Genomic DNA, 15,144 nt, shown 5'->3' with positions numbered 1-15,144 from the left:
TGAACTGTTGGGGAAGAATGCACATTTAGAACAGCTGCAAATGAATTAAACTCTAGCTGGAAATGCTCAGGCAACAGTCCAAACTAACATTAGAACAGCAGAGAGGGTGAAGCAAAGTGCTTATTTTTTTGCTGAATCAAGAGCTCTGTCCAGGTTAACTTCAAGGTGTTGTTTTCTTCATTGCTGTGCATCATATAATTAATTTTTTCTGCATTTGGAGATTCAATTTGTGCAGCAGGCTTCCCACTGAGGCTTCACCTAGGTTTTAGTTTAATTTAGCTAGAGGGTTTCTGGTTTTGTGTGCATGCTTGCTTCCCCCCCCCCGCTTCTAAATCTAACTCCTCATTGGGAAAACAAGGAAGCATTGCGGTTAGAAGCCTAATGGAGAAGCTGGCTCAGGTACGCAGCATTCTCACCCCCCGAGAAATCTTGGAAATGGTGCATGTCTACGGTAACTAATGCAGCCTCTGAAATGATAAATTTATTCCTTCATTTGCGCACAAAATTGATGCTCATTTCTGGGTCTCCATGACCTCTGCTTTTTTCTGTCATTTTCTCCCTCTGTTTGCATAACATTGTTCAAGTTTGGAAAGTACTTAGAGATTTTCAGGACTAAAGGATTCAAGCAGTCACATCTCCAGCTTTTCTATTTGGCGCAAACAAACAAGAAATAAAAGTCTGTTATACGTTGCTCTATATGGGAATGATTTGATCTACTCAGCAGTCTTGCTTCAAATTCTTTCCTTAAAAAGGTAAAAGTAACTACTGCTTCACTCAATCTCAGATTTCCAGCATAAAGGCTGGATTGAAAAGCCAAGGAACTGGAAAGTAAGACAGGTAGATGTGGGAGAAACATTAAGCTAGAAAAACTTTGTTAGCCATCATACCCCATGCTGTTGTATATTAGTTGTAAAGTAGCATAGCTTGAACATTATTACTGCACTTTAAAGAACATTTCACTTATAATTATGGAATAAGGAGAAGTGCTCACAACTTACCTACCAGACATTTTCTTTGCACAAAGAGGAGTTTCTTTTCTTTTTCTTTAAACTTCTTCATTTAAAAGAACCCAAAACTGCCAACAAGCTACTTTCTTATGCAGCTTCCTAGTACCTTCTAATTTCAAGGTGGCAGCGAAGAAGGAACTGCCCTCCCTTGCATCTTCAAGTGTACTTTTAGTTAAAATGTATTATACTATTGTGAGCAAAAATACTGAAACTGATTAAAGGGTCAAAATGTTTTTCAGCTTAATTGGAGACTTGATGACTGAGGAACAGAAAAGAGCTCTGTCACTTTTAAGACCATTTAAGACACTCCTGAAAGAGTACAGGAAGGGTGTTCCTTGGGTCATCGAGCCGACCTTCTTTCTGTTGTAGTTAATTGCATCAATAATAAATTCAACCAGTCTCACATGAAAGCTGGTGTTGATTTTACCCTACTACTCCTATTGCAAGAGTTTTTTCATGCTCTTATTCTTCCTTTTTAACAGCAAGAGAGCAATTAATGGCAGTTCTGCAAATTGAATGACTTCCAGCTTTGGCACGGAGAATATTGCATAAAGAGTGTGAGTTATTAATGACAACATGTAGCTGTTACCTGAGAAATCTTCACCAGTAGATCTTTAAGTTCTTTAAAAATGAAGTAACTGTCAGGGTCTCCATTTTGCATATGGGGAATAAAAGCTTTGCGGAGTGAGGTGATGTACTGACTCTCCTCGGTCAACTAATAGAAGAGGATTAGAGGCCAATCTGTGCAGTTCTGGGCCACTGTATTATCCAGTAGATCACACTGACTTCCCCCAGGGTTAGAAAGGGATCCCTCAGTTGGTGATAAAACAGTGTTAACTGCTAAGGTCAGTGTTTTTGAAAGAACCTTGGGGCTTAAAAGGCCTCTCTCGCAGACAGAGCAGTGCAAGGGTGTCATTAGTTGACCCTGAAAAATCGCGAAGTCTCCTACTGCGTTTAATTTTTTCTGAAAGATGTAAGCTGCAACAGTTCTGTCTCCCAGTCCCATTTTTATTAAATGTATGTGCATAGGAGATGATGCTCTGCCCTCTTTTTGAGGCCATTCAATTAAGCTTATAATTAGGGATTTGCTGTTGCAGCAGAGAAACTGATAGTTACAGTCCTGCCTCAGCTGAGCTCCACTGAACTGAGAGCTACGCAGACACAGTCAGAGATTACTCTTTCTGGAAACTGTTTACTGCTTGAACAGAGGAGTCCAAGGGTGGTAGTGAGGCACAGAAAAATGATAGGACTTGTGTCTTCTGTAATGGAATTGGAACAAACCTAAGAGCAGTTTCTGCTCCATGACTCAGCTCCAAGCCTTCCACAAGGAGGATGTTTCTGTGTGGTTTTACACTTGCAGTTTCAGAAGCATTTAAGGCCAGATATTTAAAACCTCTTTTGCGCTCACAGTTTGTAGATAAAGGCAATCCCAGGCTTAATTTTGCTTCCTGAAGTCTCCGTGGGCGTAGGCAGGGACATTGGGATCTCTAAGTTCTTATTTAAAACTTCTGATTGGATGCCAAAACTGCTCTGGCAACAGCTTTGCATCAGAGGCAGAGCTCTTGTCCGCTGCTGAGCAGCTTAGTGTTGGATGGGGCAATCCTCCCAAGTGGAGTGTTGTGGCTTCCAGTAGACAAGTATTATGCCATTTATTCATGTTTTTTTTACCTCTCTCAGCCATTGAACTGCAGATAATTCATGTGCCTTGGATATCAAGGTGAACATATAGACGAGGACTTGTTTGCACACACATACATGCATACACATGTATTCCTCACAACTTCAAAGCCTTGAAATTTTTTCTGCTTAAAAAAAATAAATCTAAACCCACTTGTCTATGGCTTTGAAAGTTCTGCATAAGCAGGTATGCCAGCTCCAAACTGGTTTCTTTCTTAAAGTAATGTCAGAGTACAGAAGGAACGATATTGTAAGAGTACTATTGTTCTGCACCACAGGTTTAAAAGAGCCATTATATCAAGAAAAAAAAATAGCATTCTAGACAAGTTTCCAGATCTTTATATTCTCAGAAGGTGCATATCATTAATAGACAATTAAATCTTTTTGAATTTAAATCTAAACCTTACTTTGTAAACGGTTACATCCTTACGTTCCCTTTCAATTTCCTTTGATTGTGGTGTTTCAAAATCCTGAGACTGGACTGAAATCTTCCATCTCATTCTCATTTGTAATTAAAATGTTTCCCTACATATGGTGCTGTAGTTGTAACTCTGGTCTGTCTCCAAATTTTAATTGCCTCTTAGATTACCAAATCTCAGTCTTTCTATGTAATTCAATGTATAACATTCAGTAAATGATAAGGGATGGTTAGTGCTAAGAAGAATCTTACTTTGAATTACAATAAAGCTATATTTCTGTTCAAAAAGCATCCATGACCAGACCGTGATATCCTCAAGTTTTTGTTTTATTATTTTAGGGAACTTCAGCACTATGCTTATAGTGCTTTGAAGTTTGATGTCCATTATCATCTTTACCAGCAGGATTCATCCAGTTGCATAGAAAGCTAAAAGGAAAGGACAACCAAAGGGACTGGAGCCAAATATCTTCAAAGACAAAGTCATATTTTTGGCTTTTTCAATATTCAACTAACTATATGTTTTAGCAATACATTCATCAATGATCTAGTGAGTGACAGAAATGTTACAATTAATATGCAGTTTCTAAAATTAAAAATAAATTTGGCTTATCTATGTGACAGTGAATAACTCCTAATGTCATTTTGCAAGAAATATGTGAAAGGAGAATTTATAGCAGAAAGTCCACCCTGTTTTGTAAGGAAAACAGATGTTCATTAATAAACAGGCTGACCACAGAGCACTGGAACTACCATCTGGATGGGATGTTGTACAGGATTTTCCTCCCCACCTTGTAACTGTTTAGTCAGTGAAGTTCTGCTAGGGATCAGGTGATTTTTTGGTTTTTTTTTCAGAACATGTTTGGAAATATGTTAAACTTCTTTTCTTTCCTTCATGTGTTTTTTTTTTTTATATACCTTTAAGCAACTTAATAAAAAGAGTGAGCCATAAAGCATTCCAGAAAGTTCTGGAAATGGGCGATCAAGAAAAAAAAAAAAAAAAGTAGTTAACTGTAGTGCTGTAGTGAGTGTTGTAGTGGCATCTCTTGCTTCTCCTTGAAAAATTGGCAGTGGTTTATAATATCATCTGTATTTTTCCACCTTAGCCATTGTTTGTGGAGAGTGCTGTGTGCATGCTCATGCCCTTTGTTGGCTGGATTGCACCGGCACCTAGAAATACTAGTTAAAATGACCCCCTTCTGTGCTCTGTACTCCACTCATGTGTGAGGAAAAGCTGTCCTTACCCATGAAGTATTTGCTACCTGAAACTGCCCTCCTGTAGAGAGAGATGTTCGTGACTTGCTATTAAACTGTAGCATACGATGTGATATCACCCTTATTTTATATATGGAGAAATGAGGCTCCAGAGAAAGCCAAGAACTAAAAGCCAGATGTCTTTCTTCCTGCATTAGAGCTTCAGTGCACAACGATCTTTTCCTTTTTCACTTCAATGTCTAGTTCAAGACCTTCCAGGGGTCCCTGCTTCTCATTGACCACTTGTAATATGGGTACAAAAAGGCATATCCAGCTGCTGGGGTGCTGGGGTGCTTGCCCTGCTGTGCAGATCTCTGAGATACTAGGGTGGGAGAGTGGGAAATTTTATCACTCAGCGCCAGTGTTTCCGCAATGATTCTGGTGGCTGCTGCAAGGGAGTAACACTACATATGTCAGATCAAGCAAGGCGCTCTAGTTGTCAGATAATTACAAATATTTACTAAGTAATTAATGTCCTCAGACTTTACTTATTATTTGTATACCTTGTTTGTTTTACTACATGCTAACAAGGGTCCTAAATACTTTCTTAGCAACAAAAACAAGAAATGACTTCATATCGTGTTACCTGTTCTATAGTCACTGCTGGCTGCCAGCAATTCATCAGTACACTGCTTATTAATTTTCTGCAATGTACTGTTTATTGATATTGCTTTTATTGTGGTACCTCACTTCAGCCATGAAGGGAGGACATGCACCTTCATCTCGAGCTAATGGCATTGCTGCCAATGCTGCAGGGAGGCTGAAGAGCAATGTGACTAATAAAACACAACCAATAAAAATATGAAGGAAAAAATGTCCCTACTAGTACGAAATGCATATTCCAAGTGCTTGCACAGCGCCTGGGGCTGTTAATCATCACTCCATGGACACCCCTAAACAACTCTAAACAACAGTTAGAAAAGGATCAGATGGCTGTTTAGGGGACTCAGTAGAGTGGTATTTGTTTGACTGGCAGGTAGCCACGGTTGTAAGGTGTGCTGTGAATAATAACAGTGGCTGAAATATGAAGATGAAGGTTTTTACTCATATGCTGTCCTTAGTACTCTTTTCCAGTTCGTGCGAGAGGGATGAAGGAGGAGCTGGGCTCAAAGGGCGCTGGCTCATCGCAGGCAGTGCTGGCGCCTGCCGAGCACCCCTCTGTAAAGGGCAAGCTGGAAACAGCCTCTCCAAGCAGTTTACGTGGACCAGCTTCTCCTGAGGGGAAAAGAAAAATCCGTTTGTACCACTGATTAATAGTTCTTTCCTCTTTGTTTCTTCCCTGCATTTGTCATGGTGGAAGCTTGTGAACATCCTTTACTCCTCTCCAAGTGCTTATGTAAACTTCCCACTCATCTTCAATCCATTAATCATAAGCACTTTTGTTACATGGATTTCTCCCCCTCCCTTTCCCCTTCTGAAATTCCCCTGCCATTCCTTCCCTTTGGCTGCTCCTGCTGAGGGGCCGCGCCACCCATGGCGATGGCCCAGGATCTGCTGCATGCAGGGTGTGTGCCTGGGGCAGCTCGCTGCCTCTACCTGGAAGATCCACCCCCTGAAGGAGCAGAGGTCTGCAGTCAAGCTGGCTTTCCAGCCTGGCTCTGTGGTGTTCTGGACAGTAGATACTTGGCCAGTACCTATCATTTTGCAAGAAGTAAAAAATTGCATGCAATCATCATCACTCATTCATTATCAGCCACTCTCAGCCTGCTGCTTGGGAAAGCCTTCTCCTCTCTTTGCTCCCCTTGTACCGATGGCTTCAGTTATTTATTTATATATTTATTTTTGCCAGAACTTTGCCACACCTGAGAAGCAGAGCTGGCCAGTGATAGTAGAACACAGGTTGCCAAGACCCAGTCCTGCTTGCCTTTCATAAAAAAACCCTTAGTTTGCTGCTGGTGATCCACATTTATTGTTTTACTTGGACATCAAACTGTGAAATTTATTGATTTTTTTAGCAAAGGCATGGATGCATGTTGGTACAGGCTTCAGTGATTTGGGGATATGCCTGAGATCCCTTGTGAGGCACCGTGGTGTGATCTGAAGTCCATCCCAGGAGATCTGCCATCAGCCACGCAAGCTAAGAGCCCTTCTGTGCTGGACACATTCCTTCAGTGGCAGTGGGTACATAAAGCTTACTTAGTTCTACCTGAGCTCAAATGAGCAGCAAGACGAGTGTTTCAAATGCTTCTGAGGGAGGACTGAATGTTTTAAAAAGATCGGCGATTCCAATTCATGTAAGCATCCAGGGGCTTGGAGACTCAGCCAAACCTTTGTGAATTACAAATACAGAGGGATTAGGATTTCCTGAGACTTCTTCCTAGTGCTTTATGGTTTGAGGGAGGTTTTTTTGGCAGATATTTGTCACTGTTGCTCCACAGGCCCAAAGCCATTGGGAGCTCTCATATGAGAGGACCAAGTCATTTTTCAATAGAGTGTTTACTAGACCTGTTCCAAGTGGGAATAAATAATCTAGTGTTTCAAACGGCAACAGGAAACATCATTGCCTTTGCATTAGGTTTCTCAGTGTTGATAGTGAAGGCAAGTTTCCAGACCTGGGCCCTTTGAAATCTCTCTGTGCCCCTGTCAATCTAACTCTGCCTCACCGATCTCCTCAAAATTAGAGCAGCTTCGTTGCCAAATCCTGGAAATGGTAGTTTTCCTGACACACACGCTCCCCACCCCAGAATGCCTAATTTTCTGTGGCTGGGCATTCGTAAAGCTATCTGGTACCTGTTCAGAAAGCTATCTGGCTGCAGCAAGAGAATCTCTTCTAGTTTCTTTTTAACTAACGTGCCTTGAGGGTGACTGAGAAGACATATCCCCGACCTGCTTCAAGGAGACCTAATAGTCCACTTCTGAGATTGTGAGTGTGCATGTACACTTGAGGTTAGAGTGCTGAGGGAGCATGTACAGCTGGGATGTGGGAAACAGGGCTGCATTTGTAGGCAGTTAGTTTTTACTCTTCCTCTTCTCTTCAGAGAACTGGGTCAAGGGACGTTTCTGCTTTCTGGTCATCTAGCATCAGGCAGCATAAGTGAGTCCTTGCACCCTGAAGTGCCAGACGTAATGTAATCCTTCCAAAGTGTGTGGCATGGGGAGACACAATGGTAATGAATTTTGGTAACACCTCCTAGCTGTTTAAGTGGAAGGATTAGCTATTTTAGCCCTTCTACCCAGGAGAGGAGGACATGACTATCTGTATGGTCAGAAACAATGGATCTTCTATATGGGATGCCTTTTAAGGATGCTAGGAGGTGAAAGAGCCCCTTCACAGTTCAGCCAAAACCTTTGCATGGCTCAGGAGCCTTAAAATTGAATAACTTTATTGTAGATCTTACTGTTTGAGCCTAACTTGCATGTACCTCATGGGGACAGAAATCCTTTCAAGTGGTATTTTCAAAATTGTCTTCATCCTTACGCTATTAAGTCTCTGAAAATTGAATCGTTTCTGGATGTGGATGTTTCCTCAACTTCGTATCTCTTAACTATTGCTGGTTTGCAGTTTCCTACAGTAGCAGGTAACCTGAATGCTGCCCATTTGAGGTATATTAATAAGACTTGTTTGGGCCAAACATCAGGAGAAATCTTAACACCTAACTTCATTGTTCCTGAGACTTCTTCCTAGTGCTTTGTGGTTTGAGGGAAATTTCTTGGCAGGTACTTGTCACTGTACAGTGAAGGTTAACCCTGGCTTCCCTCTTTGTGACCTAGAATAAACAGCAATGATGATGATAATAAGAGACTCATACTCATCTCTGCAATATGTGCCTGGCTAGAAATAATGATGGAGATTGGTATGGATGACTTCTCACAATCCAAACATTTGTCAAAAGTGAGATAGACCCCTCCTTTTCATTTCACAATTGAAATTGGAACGGAAAACGTGAGGTAAATACCTTATCCTCCCCATCCCCTGCCAAATTGTTTTCATCAAAGCAAAATAGTGCTTTTTGGCCACCATAACTATTGTCACAAAAATATTCCCTTTCCATTTACCATGTTTGTATTACCATTTGCTTAGTTTGCTTTTAGAGAAAATATGTGAACATAGTATTTAGTGTGGTGTTAGTACAAAAGTTCTTTCCTGACTTAGTCTTGATGAGATTTTTCTGTGTTATAAAATTAGTGCAGAGAAAAAAAGAGGTTAGCAATTTTCACCATACTTGCTGAATTTACCTAAATGTGTGCTTTAGAATCTGGGATTTGTATTTTCTATTTAAATATTTGAGTATAAACACAAACCTTGCAGTCTCAATAGTTTGACTGATTTCTTGTTTTACAAGGTGTAGGTTTTATTAGATTTGACATTCAGTATTACAAGAAAAAATAAAAGTGAAATAATCCAGAAGCCCAAGATGAAGGATGCTTTGGGAAAGAATACTCTCCAAGTTGCTTACTTTCTGTGAGCTTTCAGTCTTTGTATTCACTTACAGATTTGCAGCAAGCAACTTGTCTGCATATGTATCGTGCCCATGTGCTGTGGATGTATGGTAAATCATGCCTGGCTGCAGATCTTTTGTTAGAAATGGGAAAGTTAGCCCATTGTTCATAAGTTGCAAATGTAAATCCATTTATGGCCTTGTAATTTTGCAATTTTAACGCTATTAATGTGAGATCAGTTTGCAGTTTTGCAGCTCACATGTCCTCAAACCTCAAAGAAAAACCCAGAGATTTATGAACTCAGGTGAATCAAAGCTTCAGGAAAAGCTTTCACTGAACAGAGATTTGCACAATTCTTATCTGCTTCCAAATTATTCAGGCGTAGAGTAGAGAAAATCTTTTCTATAATGTTTGGGAAGTGAGGAAAAAGGGGAATAGGAATATGACCACAACACTTGGTAATAAGTCTCTTCACCTTCCTGTTAGAATTCTGATTGATAGATTCCTCTGCAGTCTCCTCTATTAGGCTAATTTAGAGAGTAACTTTCATGTTGCACATATAACTTGCTTAGCTTTTCAAATTACTCCCTTAAGAAAGAGATACTCTATGCTTTGGTTTACTACACCCACTTCTTCAACATGTCTCAGTGCCAGACGCAAAAAACAAATCCAAGCACTTCTTGGATGGTGAGGAATTTGGAAATTTAAAAATACTTGTATTGGTTTCTTTCTTTGTCTCTCCCCCCTCCCCCCCACCCCTTTACGTAGTTAATCTTTATAGATTATAAAGCCAAAATGGACTATTGCAATCATCAAATCTGACCTCATGCTTAACACAGGCTGTAGGCTCCACTGAATTAATTCCTGTCTGAACTAGAGCATATCTTTTCGAAAGTCAACTTCTCACTTCCCGGCATATGAAAAGGTCTCCCATGACACCTATAGACCTTTCATAATGGACAGATTCTTCCCATGATACAGACAAATTGAGTTTTTCCTGGGAGGTACTGCCCCACTCTGAGCTGATAAAGGAAGACCCAGGAACTATAGGTATGCTGTGATTACTTCTTTTGCACTCTGTGATGTTCCAGGAGCTTGTGCATCTTCTGCTTTATGAGATATACTTGGCCTAGGGGAGCTAAGTGGAAGGATGAGGGAGAAGAGGAGGTGCATAATGGTATGGCCTCCAGCACTATTATTTATGACAGTATCCTTCCAGCAATCTGTGCCTGCATAGGGTGAAGGCATGGTTTCAATTCTGCCCTTGAAACATGGATTAAGCAATGTTGCTAATACATATTTGTCCCTGCGGCTGTCAAACATTTCACTGATACTAGACTCTGTAGACAGCTTAATAGCTAGGTCTTCTGTCAATGTTACTGCAGCAGTGTCTCCTCTGCTTTAAGATGCTGTTCAGATTTATTCAAGCAATAGGTATAGCATGGTGCCTGGTAAATAGCAGCACCTGACTGTATACTTGTATCATCACTGCTTACTGACATCCCAAGTGACCAGATGAAATGGATAGACTGTGGAAACCAAGTGCTGAGAAGAATCCAGTGAGTGAAAGTTCGAAAGATCATCAGTCTTGTCGCTATTTTATGCCTCCTAACAGAGTTGCATGCACAATGCGTTATTATTCTAGAAGTCTCTGATAGCTACTGTCTGCAGGAGTTGAAAATGCGTGTATCCAACAATATTGGACAAATGATTTTATTACTGCTGTTAGCATGATGCTTTACTGGTGTTGATGTAATCTAAGTTTTGCTGGGTTTCACATAACACTTAGTATTTTACGTATTACCTCATTTAATTTCTCTGGATGCTAGAGACTGAAATTATCTGTGCAAAGATAAGCACTGAAAGTGTTATAGCATGTGCCCACTCATGACAGCAATATTTTGCTGGCTATTGAAAAGTAAAATACAATTGAAAGATGACATTTTTCCAAGCTGCAAAATTACAGTTCACCTGTATGGTGGGAGGTGATGAATATTTGGCTTCTCAATGCCATTGCCACTAACTGATGGAGGAGCAATGATTGTTATTACTTCTACTTCGTACTTGCTTCAATTCTCAACTTTGGCTGCTCAGACTATCAAACTTTTTCATGATAATTTCCTGCTGAGCAAACTTTTTCTCTTAATCACTGATGATTGCAAAACTGTCATGGATATCTCCAAATCTCACCCCATCAGATAAAAATAGTTCCGTGGGTTATTTTTGATCTTCAAAATGTATTTCCTTTCCCTAACATTTGCAGACAACTCTCCATGACTGGCAGGATACCATATGTTAAAAATATCAGAGTCAGGGGCAGATTCTGCATTACAGGTCTGCATTGTGGATGGAGGCACCTCCCTGGAAGTGTTGAAGGACAGGCTGGATGGGACCTTGAGCAGTCTGATCCAGTGGGAGGTGTCCGTGACCATGGCAGGGGGTTTGGAACTGGATGATCTTTGAGATCCCTTCCAAATCAAAGCATTCTATGTTTTTATGATTCTACTATCTTTTGGAGTTACTTTCACTTGCCTCGAGTTTCTCTTTTCTTTCAATAGTGATTGCAGGGCTGGAAGAAAATACCTCAGGATCTTTTTTAATATCATTTTCTGTGTGTAATTGAAAGTGCCAGAGTATTTTAGAAATTAACTCCTGTGATATCTGTTACAGGAATTACAGTTATCGTACAGTAATTTCTCTGAAGTTTCTCAGCACAAAAGGTCACGTGCACAATCACACCTTAAAAAACAGCTCCTCTGTGTGACCTTACTGTAGTTTTAGACTTTCTTTTGTAGCCTCCAGGTACACAAAGACCTTAGCTCTGACCTACATTTCTCCTAATTCTCCTACTGAGTCCCCCTTTGCTTATTTTGCTTTGCCAATAATGCCTTTATGTCCTTTCCCTGCCTTTCTGCCTACCTCTATGATCTATTGGCAACTATTCAGCCCTCTCTAAAATTTCTGTTTTGCCTTGAGGCAAATGGAAGAAAAATGCACTGTGATTAAAGTTACGTGTAGTATGGAGAAATAACATTTTTATTTTCTCTCTCAATTCTGAGGCAACTATTTGGGGAGTGGAAGGGGATATTCCATGCTTGTTATTTCTGTATTTTCAAGAACATGGAATCTGAAGGAGGGGACAACATCAACATCTCTTATAGGTCAAAGAATATTTTTAGATTCTTTTTTTTTGTTTGTTGAGAACTGTTGAAAAATCAGTGTTCATATTCTTCCACAAACCTTTCTGCTTTCCTACCTCATTGTTGTGAACTGCTGTTTGAAATAAAAAATGTGGGAAGAGCAAAGTCTTGTTATATGTCAAACAGTGAAAAATGTAACTTTTAAAAAGACGAGGAAATGAAACAATTTTGTTTATCCTGGTAATTTTGGCCAGATCAAGCTTGAATTTCCTCTTGGTCTCAGCCATGCTCCTAAGTAAAGAGCAGGGAGGATGAACTTACTTACAGCTCCTCACTAGGAACTGGTGTTCATTTTCTTGTACACTAACATGCAAGCTCACACTGATTTTTGACATTTACTAGTCTACCTTTACTGGCCTTCATATCTTTGCCAGTTCCCTTGGGCACTGAACCTATGATATCCTGGTTTATTACCTGGTCATCCTCCAGTTTTCTCCTCTGCTTGCAATTTGGTAGGATTAGTTCAATGTTCAAGGAAGAAAACCAAGCCATGTGATCAGCCTGACCCGTCCCAAAGGCTGACTACTGAATTACAAGTAACAAATACTGGGAGTACTACTCACAGCGAGGGGTTTATGAGCAATTTGTAGGCTGAAATTGGTTTGCACAAAGCATTTATTGGACAGCTTCAAATAGAAAGCTAACTTGTAAAAACTGCAGTTTGTTCATGAACTGCATTCATGAGTATGATAAATTATGCAGAACAAACTCCTTGCCCGCAGTTAACTTCTCAAAAGGAGACATAAGACGCTGCTGATGCCACTGGAGAGAGCTCAGGACCCACCACCCCTACTGTACAAGAATATTGTTTAAATGAAGGAACTCATGTGAAACGAAGGAAATGAGGGAATAAACATTGCAGATGCAACTGAAGATGCATGCCAGCATATATGAATTAGAAATAAATGTTAATGTTCCTTAGGTCAAGAAATTACCAGCTTGTACCCAATCCCTTTTAAATTCTTATTTCTAAAAATATCATCATTAACTTGTCATTAACTGCAGCTGTACTCTGTCATCCAAAATACCAAACCCTTCTTTCTTCCCCTCATTCTTCCCTTCCCTGGACTGCCACTACATAAAACTAACTATGAAAGAAGTGCAGTCCAATTGATGTGACATCTTTGTGACAGTCATGGTCTGTAGCTCTTTCATTTATGCAAATCTGGTTGCTCAAGGCAGGTATTCTGATGTGTCAGCTGTATGTAACGTGAGCACTTTGTAGCTTAAACGACATTCTTACTTTGCTCTGATAATTGTCCTGCACTCTCTAATATCCGTGAACCAGGTGGATCATGAGCTGCTGTTCCAGCTGTCCTGGGTGAAGAGGATAAGTGCTGAATGGTGTTTTTTTAGCTGGGGAGGTTGTTAGTGTTGAGTCGTTATATAGTCCTTTAGGTTGAATTTCATAATTATGAAATAAGCTGAGAAGGAGCTCCTTGAAAAATATAAATTAATTAAATGTTTTCTAAAATGGAGCTGCAACTCTCAGTAAAGTCAAAAGCAATTCCTCTGTGCCTCTGTGGACAGCATTTTGTTCACAGATTGTAACTGAAACTTATTTTTATCTGAAGTACTATGTTGCAAAGGCTGGTCAGAGATTTATTGTGATGTATTAAACCATCTGTTCCCAAGGACTGTGCTTCACATTCCAGCACTAGCCAATGCTTGTGGTGCCGTGTGTTTGATTCTCAAAGCTCCTTTGCCATTTTAACTTGCTTGTAGGTAACAGAGAGATCTCACTGACTCGAAAAGCAGATGGCATAATTGCAAATTATTTTTCACTGATTCTTTTCCTTTTCAAACTCCTAATAAATAGTGGAATCAATGAAAAATAAAATGCAAAGCAGGAGCTTTTCAAAAATGCAGCAGTTAATGGAGAGAAGACTTTGACAGAGGGGTTGACAAGTTTTCTACTTTACAGATACAACTATAACGTAGAGCATACTTTAGTTTATTTCATTGAAACGTATGAGGGAAAATGATGCAGGTCTGCTGATGATGGAAGTTCAAATGGAGTGAATTCTTTTACCATACACAGAGAAAATGGCAGGGAAGCTTTTCTTTCTCTTTAAGCACTGTACTCAAACTCAGAGGGCTTTCAGAGGTTTTTCAGCACTGGCACACTTTTGTTCTGATTGGAAGGAAAATTTGGAGATCTTATACTTTATTTGCCAAAAAAAGGCAGACTTGGCTCTGCCTAACCTATTCACAAAATTCCCATGTTACGTTTGTTAGTGTGAACTGTTGACTTCTCCAAAATTACTACAAAACATGGATGCCAGTTTTTTGTTCTTTTGGATTTTTTTTTCTTTCCTCCTGAAGTCAGTATTTCTATTTTTGTATTGATTTCCTTCAGAACTACTGTAAGGGTGAGGGCTAGTAATTTTGTTTAATACACTTTGAACTATACAGTTTCTAAAGAGATTTTGTTGTTTCCTTGCTCTTAATGTGCCTAGCTTAAGAGGTCGTGATAAAAATGTGTGCTGCCCTCTCAAGAGCAGGGCTGTTAATTCTGTGCTTAATTCTTCCACTGCTCTAGTCCATACTGTATACCTAGCTCAAAAAAACCCCTTAAACACTGACTCACTACAGTCTCCTCCATCCTCATGATTCCTTGATGTTGTACTGTATCGCCTTCAAAATCCTATGGATGCATGAGGAAACAAATAAAAAGACCCTTCTATCTCATAACGCCTGGTCCTGATCCATTGCATCATATGAGATTGCTTTCGTATTCCGAGACATTTGTAAAAGGATGACTTCTGCCTGCACAGTGTACACAACCATGTCTCCTCAACCATGTGATTGGAAGAAACCCTCCTCATGACCTCTCTCCTGCTTTGTAGCACCTGTATCTTCTGGTAGAAAACAACTGGTATATGGAGGTCTGAAAGTGATGGCATTAAATGCGTTACATTTAAGAAATTTAGCTTGTTGGATGATCTGTGCTCAAAATGCGTCTTCATAGGCTTGGTTTGCACAGATGAAGGAGGAGAAAGGGATAAAGGTAAGATTGAGGTGTGGATTTTCTATATGGGTGTGTTTTCTGGTTAGCAGGAGGTTTGAAAACCAAAGTTCCAGTCCTCTCACCAGGGACTGGAAGGACAATGTTCTTGATCAGCTGGCAGAGGACAAACTGACCAGAAGTGCTCCCCAGAGCTCTCTGTTGAATCTGGGGAATGTCTTTTGTTACAGCACACTGGCTGTG

The sequence above is a fragment of the Phaenicophaeus curvirostris genome, chromosome 3 (assembly GCF_032191515.1).
Source record: "Phaenicophaeus curvirostris isolate KB17595 chromosome 3, BPBGC_Pcur_1.0, whole genome shotgun sequence".
In the NCBI taxonomy this organism is placed as follows: Eukaryota; Metazoa; Chordata; class Aves; order Cuculiformes; family Cuculidae; genus Phaenicophaeus; species Phaenicophaeus curvirostris.
This window is presented reverse-complemented; position numbering follows the sequence as displayed.